The 17,184-nt window shown below is 37.4% G+C and overlaps 2 non-coding genes across 2 annotated transcripts; both read left to right on the plus strand.

Annotated features, from left to right (window-relative positions):
* The first annotated feature begins 1,106 nt into the window (after positions 1–1,106).
* TRNAS-UGA (transfer RNA serine (anticodon UGA)) lies at positions 1,107–1,187 on the plus strand. Its single transcript has one exon. It is a non-coding gene; the product is annotated as a tRNA-Ser (tRNA).
* A 13,257-nt stretch (positions 1,188–14,444) lies between these two features.
* On the plus strand, positions 14,445–14,517 carry TRNAK-UUU (transfer RNA lysine (anticodon UUU)). Its single transcript has one exon. It is a non-coding gene; the product is annotated as a tRNA-Lys (tRNA).
* Positions 14,518–17,184: the final 2,667 nt, after the last annotated feature.

The following is a 17,184-nucleotide window of genomic DNA, read 5'->3' on the forward strand; positions in this document are numbered from 1 at the left end:
GAGGACAAGAAAGAACTCAATGAAAGAATCGACAAGGAGTACAAGAAGAGCATTGCCAAGGAAGAGGAAATTTTGAAGGCATTCGACATTATTAAGAAGGAAATCGGAATCGGAGATACTGGCATTGACAACGAAGGCAAATAGCTCCTCAAAATATTCAGCAGTCTCTATTAGAAAAACTCCATCATGACCACCTTTGTGGAGGAACTCAGCACCGAAGTCCAAAGCCTCGAGGAAAAAATCAAATCCAAAAGGGATTAAATCCAGAAGATGTACTTCAGGGGCTCAGCGGATCACTGCGACAAAGCCAAACTCAACGAAGACCTGAAAGCCAAGGTGGAGCACCAGCAAAGGAAGAAAAAGATATTAGATGACCACTACCAAAAGAGTTGTGAGACTGTCTCCCTCATCAAGCAGCACCTGATATAAATCTTCGAAGAAATCAACGTCGATGAAGATGTCATCGATAAAATAAGTAAACTCTTTGACTAGCTTAGAAAGTTGCAACATAAATTAGGACAACCTCACTGAGTTTTTGGGGGAGCTAGAGAAAAAAGGACTAGAAGCGATTTCTCATTATGGGAAGCTCGTCGGGGAGCAGCTGAAGGCCGAAAAGGGCAGTAGCTGGGAAGTGCAGAAGCAAATTGAAGACTTGAATAATATTATAACTTTGTAGAATGTCAACTCGATGAACCTAGGAGGAGGAAAGAGCTCTTAGTCTCCCAGTGAGCTCATAATAAAGGTGAAATAATAGAGAATCAAGGACTAAGAAGCTGACAGACTCCTAACGACGCATGACTTCAAAAAAATTGCAATTGACACTCTTGAACAGTTCCAGAAGAAGCAAAACGTTGTTAAGAAGCCCGACAGGCCGAAATATGTCATCAGCACCCAGCTTAATTCCCATCCCAACTCCAAGGTCAAGAAAAAAAGCCCAAATGATGAGAATAAACCTTGATTATCAATTTCTGTAGGTTGCGCCGTAACTACACACCCATACGTACATGCACACATATTCATCGCATTTATGTCATTAAAAGCCGATATTTTACCAACTGTTCGAAATAGTCATATAATGATAAATAAAAAATTAATTGTAATGAGAAGACATTGTGGCCGAGTGGTTAAGGCGATAGACTTGAAATCTATTGGGTTATCCCGCGCAGGTTCGAATCCTGCCAATGTCGTTTTTACTTTTTATTATTCCTTGAGTTTTGTTTCGTTCGCCAAGTTCTTATTGTGAAATAAGTCACAATTTTTCTTCAGCTTTACTTGCTGGATTTTTATTGTTATTGTAAATGCTTTATACTTTATAAAAATCTTCTGTTGGCTAAACCGACTATGTATGTAATGCGGATATTGACAGCGCTGATTTTGTTTAGTTTTTGATTTACTTATACTTCTTATCTTGGAAGTAGTGTGATTGATGATGATAGTGATGATATATTTAAGATGATACTTATGAATGTAGATTTAAGAGTTCTTTTGATGCAAATCAGCCGAATTTTTGGGGAGCCATTCTTCCAAGTTGGTGGATATTTTGAGTATGCACCATATTTCCATCGATGATTACAGGCTTCTTGTCTTCTTCAACGGGCTCGTGGGTGAGTTGAATTCTGTTATTTATAACAAATAAGGGATTGTCAGTTTTAAGGACTTCGTCGTTCAATGATATTCCATCGAGATACTCTTTGAGCAAAGATTTTAGCATCTGGTTATCCTTGCCGAGGGCTTCCTTTTGCTTTTGGATTGCTAATTTGTCCAGTAAGACTTTATTGTGTCTTTTGAAGAAGTTGTTCAAGTATTTGAATTATTCATATTCTTCGGGGGTGAGCTATTGGAACTGGTTTTTAAGTTCTTATGAAATTTAACTTTCGTCAACTGTATTCTCATAAAAAGGCAACACTTTTTATTTTTCAGTTTCGAGCCGACGGCAGAGCTCCCCAGTCTTCAATATCTTTTCCCCCAGGGCTAAGTACTCTTTTAGCTTTTCAACGGCATTTCGAGAATTGTTAGTCAGCTATTTCAATCTCCTTTCCTCTTATTCTCTGAACCTGTTCATCTTTTCCTTGAGCTCTTGGTAATTTTTAGAAATGTTCTCTTTCTACTTTTTGAGTGCGTTATTTCTGGCGCTGCATTATTTTTTATGCTGGAGAATCTTCAGCTTCAATAGGTCGATTTTGGATTTCTTGATATTGATATCCCTCACGAGATTGTCGATGCTCTCAGTGACTTTTTTGTTCTCTTCGAATGCCTTTTTATGTTCTTCGGTTCTTTTGCCTGTATCCGACTGATATTTTTGGTGCATTTGCTCGAGTTCCGTGTAGTGCTTGGTTTGCTTGGATTACAAGTTGAATTTCAGATGGTTCTGATCTTCCATGTTTTTGTTTTTGATGTCTTCTCGGAAAGTTTGCTCTTCAGTTTTGGTTTACTCAAACTTCTTTCTGTCTTCTTCCTTAACTGTCTCTATCATATCATTGAGCTCCTTGATGTGAGAGTTGTGGGTTTTCTCCATTTCTTCCCTTTCAGTAAGGAACTCATTTTCAAGGATGGAAACATCTCGACGAAACTCTTCTTGGAGTCCTCGAATTCTGGAATCCTGGACTGATAGGAGGGTTTAAATGTGGATGAGGTGATTCCTAATGGCAATTTGGTACTGGTTGTCGGCCTCGTCGAGATTCTTATCCAGCATTTGGATGAATGCTTCTTTGGAATCCAGTTATCGCTGGTTATTCTGAGAGTAAATGTCGATTTCGCTCTTGAGGTCTTCCGTCTTGGCTATCCTCATGATCTTTCTCCAGTAAGTCAGCAGCTTCTTCTTGTTAAAGTTGACTATTTTGTGCTCGCTTTCAATCTTTGATCGAAGTATGTCTTTCTTCATTTTGGCCAGCTTTTTCAGGTTATCGAACTCTTCTTGAGTTTTTGCAATTTGTCTGAGCTTAATATTTTTCTTAGGGGGCAGTCCACCCTCTCTGGCTGTCCGTCCTTTCAATGTTTTCCCCAAAAGCCCCATCAAACTTAAATTAATTAATATAACTTATTATTCTATCGAAAAATGCTGCAAATAAATATAAATGTTTGAAGCATATGCATAAACTGAATCTGAATCTATTATAATTCATGATATTCAGGGATTTAATCTTAGATCCAGAATTAGATTAATAATTGAATTCACTATAGCTCCACGAGGAAGTACAGCAGATTTTATTTGCTAAATAGTAACATTATGACCTTTTATGTCACACTTTAATGAGATAATTTTAGTTTGAAGCATCAAAATGCACATAACTAAAATTAAAGCATATTCTAATGGAGTCATATTATGAGATTATTTTAAATTCAAATCTAATTTGCGACAGAAATAAATATAATTTATTCGTTTGTAGCATAGTATATTAATTATGAAGTAAAAGGGTCATGACAATCCAAATAATGAGCAAGGTAAATAAAAAGGCAAGCTTGTTGCGATGTCCTTACAAGTAACTTCCGAAACGAGTGTAAAGTATCAGAGAAGTAAAGCCAAATTGGTCCAAGACATTCTGAAATAATAAAATTGATTTTCGTTCCCTTTCATTTTGGCGCCAATTCAATATTCATTTGCAGAGAATCTGCGAAATTACAAAGCAGCTATTCTTCATAGGATGGCAGAATCAGCTCCCTCCCAACCCCAACCCCAACCCCAACCCCAACCCCAACCCCAACCCCAACCCCAACCCCAACCCCAACCCCTCATATTTAATTTGAATTTTCCTGTCTCTATATCAATATCTGAATAATGTGAATAGTATGAATAAATGTATATTGTAAATATTGGGAGTTTATTCGAAATACGATTGCACGCATATGTTTATTGTATATGTATCACTTTTCTCTTTGTCCGCAGATATTTATTTTAGGAGTCCATTCAATTATCGAGATGCAATAAGAATTCGAGCTTTGCATGGATACTTTTGACCAAAGAGTCCTTATTCGATTTGCTTTAGATCTTCTCAGTCAGGAGCTTAGCCTTAAAGTATTTATCCTATTCGCTAAGAGAACTGTTTCGCATAATATCACTTATTTTTTAGGTTTCTGTCTTTTTTATGCTCTAACCTTGGCCTTTTATTTCGTTCAAATAGTTCTTGTAACGATTCTTTACTGCATCTTCTTTGATGTTCGGTGTTGCTTCAGGCTTACGGTGGTTTGTCGCATTTAGGTTGGCACTTCGCATGTATTCGACACCCTTTTTGTGTGCCTCGAAAAAGCTTAAGGATTTGCTAGATGTATTTTATTTGTTCTTGAAATTTTCAGTATTTCTCGATTATGAGATATGTGGCTTGTGCTTTACTCTGACCTCTTCTCCATACTACTTTTTCTTGGAAGTCAACGCTATGACTTTATACATTTTTTATTAATTGGCTTATTTATTCTTTTCCTTCTCCTCCAGAATCGCATCTCTGAAGATTGAATGGTAGAAGCTGTCCACACTAGCACTAGGAATGGGGACTTGAATCCTTGATTATCTTAGGGCCTTAATGGTTCCGTCATATTTTTTCGAGTGCTACTTTATTTCTTCGAAATCAATTTCCTTCATTTTTTTTAGCTGCTGAGCTATTTATTACTTTTCGAGTTGCTCCTCTTTTTCCTTTTATTTCCATTTTTACTTCATTTCTTCATGAATTCGTTTCCTTTCTTTGGCATCCTTTAATTGCGCATTTTCCTCTTCAAACCTTTAGATTTGTTATTTTCGCCTGATTTTCATTTTCTCTAGATTAAGTTCTAGGTCTTGCTTCTTCTTTGCGTTCAGTTCCATTTACTTAGCTTTTTTGCGCCCCTCTTCCTCTATTGCAATTTCCTTGAGCCTTTACTCGTAAAGATGCGTTTTTTAAATAAGCTACTTCTCAAACGCCCTCTGTGAAGCCAGCAATTTCCTCAAAGTCTAATTTGTTTATTGAGTCTTAATAGGATTGTCTTTCTTCGCAGCCGATTTAGAAAGTTTATGCTCATTGATTTGACTAGCTTTTAAATTGTGTTCTTCTTTTTGAATGTCGAGCAGCTTTTTCATTATTTCTTATTTCTGCTGAGTTATTTCTCTAATCTTTTTATCCACGACAACTTATTTCGAAGATTATTTGAGTTTAATGGCAAACGACTTCTATGAATATGAGCTGATGGTGTACTTAAGTTTCCGCGACTGTCAGTTCGCCGTTTTGTATCAGCATCTCTATGCTTTTAGTGGCGTTTAAAACTAGCTCGTGACTCTTCTGCTTTAATAAACTTGTACAGTGCCTTCCTGGGGTCGAAGTTTAGCATTATGGTCCTTCTGCATATGAATATAGAAGAATATGAATTAATTATCAAATTGAGCTACGCTTAAATTCACATATCAACATTAGCAGATAATACATAATTGATGAGTGCCAACAAAATCACATTCAAAATCATACTTACTTCCGAAATATAGCAGCCTTTCAAAGTCATTAAAGTGCCCGAATAGGCTCCATTTTCTGCAGTAATACGATATGTCTGTAACGAAGTAACTTTTGGATTATGTTCAGTTTCGGGTCGACGACACAACAACGTCAGTACTCACCATGGATGGCATTGGGATAAACCCCGACCAGAAATGCGGAGAAGTTTTTCTGAAATTCGGAAGCGATTTAAAAATGATACCAAGAGATCGTGTAGGATCGTATTGATAAAATGTATAAATTTGCAATTATCTGCATTCAATGTCTCAGAATATCCTGCATAATTCAGGCCTATATATTTAACTCGGCCGCTCTTTAAAAAGGAATTCGATGAAAGCTAGTAAATAATAAATGAATAAGTATGAGTATATTATGTAACATTAAGACTAATTATCAGATAAACTAATGACCGAAGTGTTAAAGTGTCTTTGCAGATTTAATTCGTTACACCTGAATCCAATGAGTTATACTTGCATGATAAACATAATTTTGTATGAGAGCACTGTTGGCTTGCTTATTCCTAAATTTGCTTATAGAATATTTCAGATTAGCTGAGGTATAATTGTGGAAATGCAAATATGTCCCCAACCCCAACCCCAACCCCAACCCCAACCCCAACCCCAACCCCAACCCCAACCCCAACCCCAACCCCAACCCCAAACCTCCAATTTTATCCTCATACTTATTGATGTATCGACAAAATCTAAATGAATATTGGGATATATATTTTATTAAACCATATCTCATCTTGGAGGAGCAAATTTTGTATAATTAACTACCAAACCAAAAACTGGACTATTTGTTATTTATAATTATGAAAACCATAATTAAAGGATTTTTCATGAAAGGCCTTACATTTGTAATCCCCCAATCAATCTGGGCAAGAAATATATTTATATATATATTTATATATAATTATATATAATATAAATATATACTAGATCAAACAATACAATAGCCTATGATACTTTGAAGGAGTAGTCATTTAGTATGATCTCCTTAATAATAATGCATATGCATATTTAAGCATTTCTAAGATTGATAACAAGATTAATACTAACTAAAATGAACTACTTGCCTGATGTCCCATCTCATTCTGTCAAAATATCGTCCACTGCCACTTCCCTTAACTATGCCAACAGCTCCGAAAAAGACAGAGACCAAGCCGAGGAGGGGCTCATTTAAAATGCCGACCAAATTGTTTCCAGCATGGCACTCTTTTGCAGAGAGCGGAGGAACAGTGCGTTTTCGATCTATGAGCCCGAGCAACTCAACCTGCCTGACCTTCAAAAAAAGCGGAGTGTAGAGCAAAATGGCTCAGATGATAAGTCGTAAGGAAGCTCAACAGAGAGAAAGATGAATGAGAAGCGTTTCCGAAAGAAACTTAACCAGGTGGAGACCAAGAATTTAAACCGATACTTCAGATCCAAGATCAATGAGATGCTTCGAGAAATAAAGAATTGCTAGGAGAACTAAGAAGATAAAATGAAGGCTGCGGAATTACTCGAGAAACTGAATAATTCGAACCGTATAATGTTCAGCGAGATCCGCGAATGCATCAAAGATCCATGGCTGCATAAGAAACTAGCTAAGTGCTCCGGGGCCCTCCTTCGCTATATCCACGGTGGTAAGATGGGGATGCAGAGTAAGCTAGTAATGCTGAAATACTTCAACAAAATCATGAAAGCTATATAAAATCCTGAAAGCTTCACCTATTGGAAATGATATGATTTTTAAAGTTTGAAGCTGATTCAGTTTTGACCCAGATAATTAGTATTTCAGGTTCGACTTAAACCCAATAATTATATTATGGCTATAAATACCAAACTAAATGCGGATACCAAGGGACTAACGCAGTATGCAGGCCAGCAAACTCTGTCCGAGAGAAGCAACAATATGTATTCGCATCGAGAGCTCCTCAAAAATAAATATCAACTGTACATGGCCAATCGGCGGCACTCCCTTGAAATAAGCAAAGACAAGCATTCCACTCTCAATGAGACCGACATAAGCTGTATTTAATAACTGAAAATGCCCAGGATCCATCGGCTGCTGCGAGAGCGAGATTAAATGTAATTGCAATTCAGGGAAACTATGAACAGCTACAGCTACATCAAAAACCAGAAATAAAAGCAGTTAGGTCAATTGAACAGGAAGAAAAAGAAATACCAGTAGATCCTAAAAGTGAGACAGTAACGCCAAATTACAAGGATGAAAATCAACAAGGCCAGGGCTGAGTTCGAGCTGAAGTAATCACGATAGAAAGAAAAGTTGCGAGCCACCATCATGAGCAAGAAGGTTTTCCTTCAAAGGTCAAAGTAAAAGTGTTTGAGCGAAAAGAAAAGTATGGCCGCAGAAGAACGGTCGCTCAATTCTTTAAACAGAAGCAGAATAATTAGCGAGCAATGCGAGTAAATCGGCCAGAAAAAGATGCTTTACTCAAAAATCAAAACCTAGGAGAAAAAGCTGAAAGATGGCAAATAAAAACACAACTAAATTAGGCGCCGAGTTACGACGGAGCAATACTACCGAAAAATATAGGACCAAATAAACAGCAATGAGAAATTTAATCGCATGACTGTGAAAGTCCAATTAAATATCCGAAGTAAGGCCTCAATACTCGAAAAATAATGCAAGGTCTATGAAAGCGGCTTACATAAATATGAGCGGCTCCTCAAATAAAAGATCTACAGAAGAAACGATCCCGAATAAGTCAGCCACCATAAGCCCTTCTTCAGCACTTCAACTGGCTTGGCCTTAAGCCAAGATTTCTGATAACAAATATTATTTAATGGTCGAATGTGATGGTATCTAGTTTATTCATACTGGTTGATATAAAGTCGATATAAAATATCAAATTAACTAAAAGAATTTCTGCCATTTTATTTTCTTGTCGTAGATGTTCAAATGAACACTCGCCATTTTAATTTGACTAATAAGCACATTTTTGATGTGTGTGTTCTGCAGGCTTTACATAAGCCGGTGCAGGATGAAGCTGCCTGAGTTTGATTACATTAAGAGATGTAACCCATCCTTCATAAGGGAGTTCGCAATAGGCACGCCCAAGGCATCACCATGCAGTTCAAGGCCTTTTTTAATAATGCTTGATGCAAATTGGTTTTGCCCGAAAAACACAATGTAGGTTTGCAAATGATCGAATATGACTGCCATTTCTCCACTGTAATAATAGGTATAAAGTAATTACAAAATGTAATGACCATACTCGTCAACAGCCAAACTGTTGAAATTAAGCTGGCAATGGCATATGACTTGGTACCGAAGAGTTGGTTAGTTAACAGCCACTGCTATAAAAGCCTTCAGAGTCACAATTCCATATTTGTTTTTGGCTAAGACTTCGAAGTTTTCGAACATTTTCATATTGATTTCTTCATCGTAAGTGATTGCTATGATCTCCTTAATCAAATGGCAGCCAAATTAGTTAAAGCATAAGTTGAGGTATCTAGGCTTAATAATCTGAAGAAAATAGTAGAGTTCTTCCTGGTTTCTCATTCTTTTTAATATCACTTGAAAAGTATAAGTGCCTGACTTCGACTTTATTAGTTCTTCAACAGTTGGCTCGAGATGTTTGATCAGCTATTTTCTCTGGCTTTATGACCCGATTTCGAATAGTTTTTGAAAGATATAATTACCATACTTATCTAAGACAAGTTTTTAAAAATGGGGTTTTAATTCAGTATAAGCAGTCTAGATTTAATTAGGGAGTGAAAACCCAAGTATTTTTTGGATTATTCTGCTCCCCATGTTTTGTTTTGACAGCTCATAAAGAATTCCTTTGAGATCTTGGATCGACTTTATTTCGTTTAAAAGTTATGATTTGTTCAGCAGGGCTAATTTTTATGATCTTATCCTCTCCAGGATCTTAATTGGCATTTTAATGCATAATGGCTTTCCACTACACTATTTTCGAGTTTATTTGGCTAAATTGAGTTGAATCTCCCCATCCTTTGAGCGAATGACCACGATTTCTGTATTTGCTTTGAGAGAGTCCGAAATTTCTTCCCTCCAAAAACTTCGGGTGAAGCCTTCTCTAGTTTAGAGGGATACATTGATGAATACTGGATTTGTAAGGGCGATAACAAAGCTTTCATGTTGACGATCGAAAATGCATGTCAATTGTTCTTATTTTTCCAGAATTTTATCAATTTTTTTATTTAATTTTTTAATCAGTTACCCTTAGAATGTTAAAATCTCTATTACAATATTAAAGGAATTATCTCCATCTGAATATATCTGGTCTATTTTATTTTCTTCTCTCTATTCATGATTGGCCTCGCTGGGCTTGATCTCCTCATTGGGGATTAATTTATCGGAGTCTAACTCGATAGTTTTCATGCTTTCAGCTGGGAGGCTCAGATGAAAAATATTCCATTGTTCAAAAGATTTTTAAAAATATCCTTCCCTGTGCCCAGGCTCAGACTCAGCAGTCTGGGGGGTTTTCGGTTGTGTTTTTTAATGAAAAAAGTTGTTTTTTCTTTCCTCTATCTCTTCTGCTTCCGATTGCATTAGTTAATTATTATAATTCGTGTCATGAAAGTGTGCCAATTCATAAATTTAAGCAATTAGCCTAAAATGGAAGCATTACAGCAACATTGTAGCCAGTCTATACTTTATTTTTCCCTTAGCATAAAGAGCATTAATAGCGAATTCCTCAGACTGAACTATCTTATCTTCATAAGTCTTTAACTCTTGCAGTCAAAATTCGATATAATTGAGAAAAGCAACAATTTCCCTAAAATAATTGTGCTATGTCGAAGGCTAATATACAATTTTATGAGCTAATCATTCAAATTTTTTATATTATTTTGTATACACTCAGGCGTTTTATTTCCTGACTTATAAAACTCAGGGAATTATAATTAGTCGTGCTGCATCTTAATTTTCACAAACTAAACATCTAATGCCTAATCAATTTGTCTCAAGTTTCTACAACCATGCGCTTTTTATTGCTTTATTAATTTTTATAACATTTGTTCTTAAATGCTTTTTTATGAGTATTGCATTCGCCAGGAAAGACTCTCCCCATGATTTTGAACTTCCTTTATTTTCGATGCCAAGCTTTTCAGTCTGTATCATATATTCTATGTCCTCGAGTTAGTTTCTTACAAGCTCAGCGAAGACAACATGTGTGTAATTATAAACGTTAGATAAACGTTAGATAAACGAAGGGATAAATGAAATACGACGACATAAAACAGTCTACTTCAATTAGCTACGAAACAAAGTTTTGGTATGAAATTTAGATGTGAATTTCCCTGATGCAATGGCATTCAATTATAAGTGAATGTTGATAGCGGCTTTAACTAAAATTGATCGTAATCCTATAATTATTTAACAAATGCTCGAGTTCAAGTGCGAGGAGAAGTTCGGAATGGGCTCCGCCTACGATTATAACAAGGAGATCGAGCTAACCATACTCGAGAGCATACCTCTTTGGATAAAGACGAAATGCGCGATTCGGAAGATCATTCGTATGATTGCCAATATAATGAAGATGAACCCCCTCGAATCATGCCTATTGGCGTGGTTGCTGTCGAAATCGAAGTTCGAAATTGAAAAGATATCAATCAAGTCTCGGGTGAACATCGTCGAAGAGTAGTTCGATCACAAGGTGTTGATTTTTACATTATTGAACGCTTATTATGTGAAATCGTTCGTCTGCGCCAAAATCGATATCGAGATTGATGATGAAATACTGAATCATGTTTCTGATTTTAGGGCTCTCTACCAGAAATTCAATCCTGAAAAGTCATTGAAGACTTTAGAGTTAGAGGATGTGAATAAGCTATTTAGCGATTGGACATGCAGGCGCCAAAAACAATCGAAAATCGACTATAATGGTCTTGTGGATAAAATACTTCACCTTTCCAAAACATACAACGTCAACGCCACAGAAGAGCAAAGATCTGAAAAAGAAGGCGCAACTGGTAGAAAGAGAAGGAAGAATAACAATGGCGAAGATAAAGCATCTGAGATTCAGAGCGAAGTCGAAAAGTAAAAGAGTGTTAGTAAAAAATATTCCAATAAATTTTCGAACTCCCTCGAAAATGGTGGGTTCATTCCGCTTAGCCAAGAGAACCCATTTCGAAGAGACGACGGAGATATGCGACTTTTGAGGAGAAGCACGAGAAATATGTTGCAAAGCATAAATATTTATGATATGATTCCAAGCCAAGATAACCTGTTTCACTCTCAAGTCAGCCATCCTAACAACCTCTTCGACAGCAGCCTCCAGAACTCCTTACTCGACAGCCAAAGAATTAAAAAGTAGGAAAAACTAAATGAAAGCAGAAGTGTTCGACTGAGACAGACATCCTCATTCGATTGTTTGAACTGAAATTTAAAATTACTTATCTTTTTACGATGCAGCATTACTATTATTAATCGCAATGTTATTAATCATTACTTGATATTATCAGGAATGCAAGGGTAGGCTCTTTTGTTTTGGAATTATTTTTTCTTTTCAGCTATTTTCTCCGATTCTCGAATACTTCCAGATTGACGATCCTGGTTAGCTTCTTGTTTAAACTTAGCGTTGTGCTCTGTAATATTTAGTTTTTATCTTCCGGATACTTATATTTTCGATTGCACGTATTTCAGACTCCCTCCCTGCTCTTAAACAGTTCGGCTCTGTTGCACATCCATTTACTAATCTTAAACCTTTATAGCAACATTTATTCAACTGAGTTTCTGCGATAAGGAGTTTTGGGCTAATGGATTTTCTGGAAAGTGCCACGGCTTTTCTCTGTTTCCTTCAATTTCTATTAATTCCATTGAACATGCTTAGTCTTATGCAATTTTTCCGGATTCATTTAATTATTAATAATTGAAATGATTATAGTTTCAGTATAAATATATACTGCATTTGTACAATCGAATAATTATAAATAGATAACTTCCAATTATCTGCAGTAATGGCCAAACCAGGAGATAAAGTTGAGAAGAGCATCAAGGACCCAGTTTCGGTATCGATCTTATAACTCAGCAAATGAGAATCCACCGCGAAGGCCTGTTGAAATAGCAGAAACACTCAGTCGTGTACGAAGATTTCAAGATCAACCAGCCCAAGAATGTCAATTTCTATGCTGAGAAGCCAAATAATAACCCTTTCTTGTTGATGAAGTACAAAAATGAGGGCCGTGAAATCAATGGGGTCGATATTGACGAGAAATTGAATGACGACATGAATAAGTCCAATCTCACCAATGAAATCAGCGATAAACTTAAAACCGTCACTCAAATCCCTAAGGATAAATGGTCATTTCCTCAAACTGCGAACCAGGAGGTTGGCTGGTACATAGACGTAATTATACTCTTAATCTCAGAAAGCCAGCACTGATGGCAAGTTTGTGTATAAGCGCCAAGGCTGTCCTGAAACACACTACGCCGATAACTATTACACAATGAGCCACGTATCATTGTTTAGCAACAATAAACAGAAATGATTCTATATTGCTGATGGCATGATTAATGGCACGGATTATTATGAGTGTGAAATCAGATTATATAGTTGTTCATGACATCATTAATAATTGCAATTGATGGAAAATCAAGAATCCTTAATTGTGGTGCTCAATCGAACTCTCAAGTGGCTTGACAAGACAGGTACTGTTTCTCATATGTAGAGGGCCGAGACAAATTTTGTAAGGCCATTCAATATGCCTGCAGATACCTCAAGTATAAGTACGAGCAAAACGGCAACAAGGAAATGGCAAAGAAAATGACATCTCTCTTCGAGTCGATGAGGGACGCCCGTAAATTTTTCAGGCTTTTCAAAAGCTTCAAGTAACTCTCCAAATTCCTTGATATTCTTGCAAAGAAAGGTATGCCAAAGGGAGATCTTGCCCTGCATGCGATCACCAGAATTGGGTTTCTGCTCTATTGGCTTTTCGACAACTTATCCATCCTGTCCAAAATTAAAGTGTTCAGCATGGATGCCAAAGAACTCTCTAAGAAGGGCGCAACCTTCTGGTTCATCGCCCTTGCTTCCACCCTGGTGCTGACATTGAAGAATATGGCAATAGCTTCCGCAAAATCTGAAGCATTGTAGAAAGGAAGCGATTCGAAAGCAGGTGATGGAAAACAGCTGAAAAAAGGACTCTCGAAGGATATGCTGGTTTTAATAAAAACAGTTGGTGATATGCTGCCTGCTGGTCAGGGTTGCCAATTTTATGAGAAAGCATTCGGATTTAAAGTGAATGAAGGCAACTGCGGAATCGGGGGTTTGGTTTCAGCTTTAATCACATCTTACGAGCTCTATGATTGATCAGAATTTGATCCATTTATTATAACGAATTGTTCATATCGATGGATTTGAAGGAAGTCAAATATGACGATCCTCTGACAAACGTGCTGGTGCGGAGTAAAAACTTCGTCAATGACCTTCACGATATAAAGCATGACTGCAAAATGAACTACAAAAAGATCTATGACAACCCGAAGGAGTACCAGGTGAGCTACGTGGACGCGATGGCAAACTTAGACGAAATCAAGAACCTTTTCAATAAACAGATCAATGAGAAGAACATCCACTACAACTTTTTCCTGGACAACACCAAAAGCCCAGGCCAGTAAATACCCATCAGCGCATAAAACTATCAGAAGTATGCTAGCTTCATGACCAAGGGGAGGATCTTCGCATACACTTTAAGCAACACTTGGACCAAGGGCAAGTAATTCTTCTACATCAACAAAGGCTGCGTCTTGCAAGTCACCCAAATCTACGAAGATCGCATCTTCGTAGATGTGACCTATAAAGGCCAAATTGGTCTCATGAAACTCGAATAGTTAAAAATCATACTTACCGACGATGATACTTGATTAACTAATTGGATGTATGAATATGTGAGTATATGAGTAAGAATATAACTAAATATACTATAAACAATTATCACTCAAATACAATACAAATACAAAAATAAGAGCAACAGCTCAGCCCAAGCTATTTATGGTTTTCCAATAATAAGCTAATGAACAACCCGCGTAGCTCAGTCGGTAGAGCGTTAGCCTTTTAAGTTAATGGTCGAGGGTTCGAGCCCCTTCGCGGGTGCTTTTTATCCCCCAACTTTAAATTTCGAATTAAACCAAGGCTTAACTTATGTCTCCTGATTATTAGCAAGTTTCCGTCATTTAATAATTCTTATGTGCATTTTAATCAGCCTCGGAGATAAAAATAGTGATAAAATAGTGATGAATTAGTGATCGCTTATTTAATATAATTCAAGCCAAAACAATAGAAATACCACAATCTAACGCACATGCATTAACTCACACATAGAGATTAATGAGCTGAGAGATTTGAATAGCCCATCAGATTCAATGCCCAGTGTTGAAGCTAGAGGCGCTCGAAAATAAAAACTATCTCAGAGATTTTTGATTCGGTGTGAATGATTTAAAGACTGAAGCGGCTTCCTGAAAGGCCTGAGGATTATTGTTTTGAGCATTTTTAATTAGGCGCAAGTTAATATAATATTTTTATCTCTCGTTCAAGAACTCACGCGAATGTATAGCCGGAAAAAATAGTAGAAGCGATCCGAAAATGGAAGTTCGAAGGTCTACATCTAGGCGATCAGATAATTCTTGAGCACCTTTAAAACTATCCAATGCTCATATCAGCATGAGCATGATTTCAATCTATGCAGCTTCTATCATTATTCTGATCTCCGCAGGAACCCCTATCTCAAGGACTCATTCGCGTACTTCCCAGATCTGCAGTCGCTACACGAAACCAAAGGGGCTGAAATTCATACTGAGGACATGCTGTGTCTAAACGACACCGAACTCTACTATCACCCAATTGTTTACAAAACCCAGAAATGTGCGAATTACAATTGTTCTCACGGACTCTTGTGCCCTCGCATGCACAGCGATGACCATAAAGCCTTCTAGTATGGCTAGTTTTTCAGGTTTAACATTTACACCCATAAGACAAAGCCCTGCACCAAGAGATGTACATTGCTCGATATTTAGAACACCACGAGAGGAAGACGTGCATTTACTATCATAACAGCCTAGACCACCGAAGGGCAAACCTGAAGTAATACTGCCACGATTAATGCACAAAATCTGACTGCAAAGATGAAAAATGCGGCTTTTCCCACAACAAAATCGAACAAGTTTACCACCCCAGCCGTTATAAAACCAAATTCTGCAAGGCCTATTCCAACAAATCTTTGAAATGCGACTACAAGGAATTCTGTGGCTTCGCACATACTCAGGCCGAAATCAAAGTCTAAATGATTCACTTGTTGGTTCGCGACCAGGACTTCTACTTGCGAAAGCTGAAGACTATTTGGTGTCCCGATACGCAGACTCATGATCGCCTCAATTGTGTCTACGCCCACAACATCCAAGACTTCAGACGAGATCCATTCATTGCACCTTTCTATGAGGCAGAGAGATGTCCGCACTGGAACTTCAATGAGGAACTTAAATCCATTGAGGACTCGGGTTGCAAGGATGGCATGAATTGTAAGTATTGCCATGGGTGGACGGAGCTCAGATACCACCCACAAGTATTTAAAAAGGCGAAATTTTCGGAGATTAGTAACAGGGAAGTTTTGGACAAGAAGAAACTTAATATTGCTCAAAAGGAAGTTTCAGTTAAAGAGAAGCCCCCGAGTTCAAGTGGAATATCCCCATTGCTGGAGGAGAGGATTGTCGAACAGGTAAAGAACCATGTAAATATACATAATGGAGCTCCATTCTTTAAAAAATAAGCGAACTCAGAATCATCCAGATCGAAAGCCTTGACGACCAACATCGAGAGTGATGATAGCTACAGCTATCATCGGGATGAGCAGCCGAGAATAGTCATCACTCAGTAGAAGGATGATTTAGTTCGAAACAAAAAATACAATCTGATTCTTTTCTCGGAAGACTTCATTTGGGGAAACTAGAAGAATGATCAGAGTGAATTCTTATTCAAGGTTATCGAAGAAAGGGCAAGGTCCTAGAGTAAATTCGATTAGAGCGATACAGTATACTCCCACTCGCTTAAAGAAGTAAGGATATATTATAGTTAGACTGTCGGCAATAACTCCCTGTTGAAAAAACTGCGGCAAAACAACATCGACGGACTGCAGATCAAGAATCTGGGGGAAAAATAAATAGAGGAACTGAAGTTCTTGGACCGGAAGTAAAGGGGGCTGCTGTCACAGAAGGTGAGACTGTATCAGCTGAGGAGAGAACGGAATCCTGTCATTTACTCCCTGGAACTCGCCAAATTTTTCATCAGCAAAAAGAAGGAGCATCTCCTCGAGAAGGCCAAATTAAAGAAGATTAAAGAAGAGGAGTTGCTGGCCATGAAAAGTAAAAATGTCCATAAATTCGACATCTTAAGCAAGGAAGACAAGGAGTAGCTCATTCAGTTGCTAGAGGAATTTCGAAAATTCTGCAACGAAAAGTAGTTCTCCATGATCAATGAATAAATTACTCGGTTTGTTAGTCCGAAAAGACCGCAATCACATTATAAACCTAGTTGAATGATTTCAATAATTTTCCATATTTCGGACATAATTACGATACATGCATCATCTCGATATTTAATAAAATACATAATCTATATGGATATATAGGATTATGTAATGTATGATGAGATATAGCGCATAAATTAAGACCTATGAAAAAGGATAATGAAGCAACCTTGGGGTTGGGGTTGGGGTTGGGGTTGGGGTTGGGGTTGGGGTTGGGGTTGGGGTTGGGGTTGGGGTTGGGA

Source organism: Brachycentrus maculatus, unplaced genomic scaffold (assembly GCF_059751285.1).
Source record: "Brachycentrus maculatus isolate JH-2025_06_01 unplaced genomic scaffold, ASM5975128v1 h1tg001639l, whole genome shotgun sequence".
Lineage (NCBI taxonomy): Eukaryota > Metazoa > Arthropoda > Insecta > Trichoptera > Brachycentridae > Brachycentrus > Brachycentrus maculatus.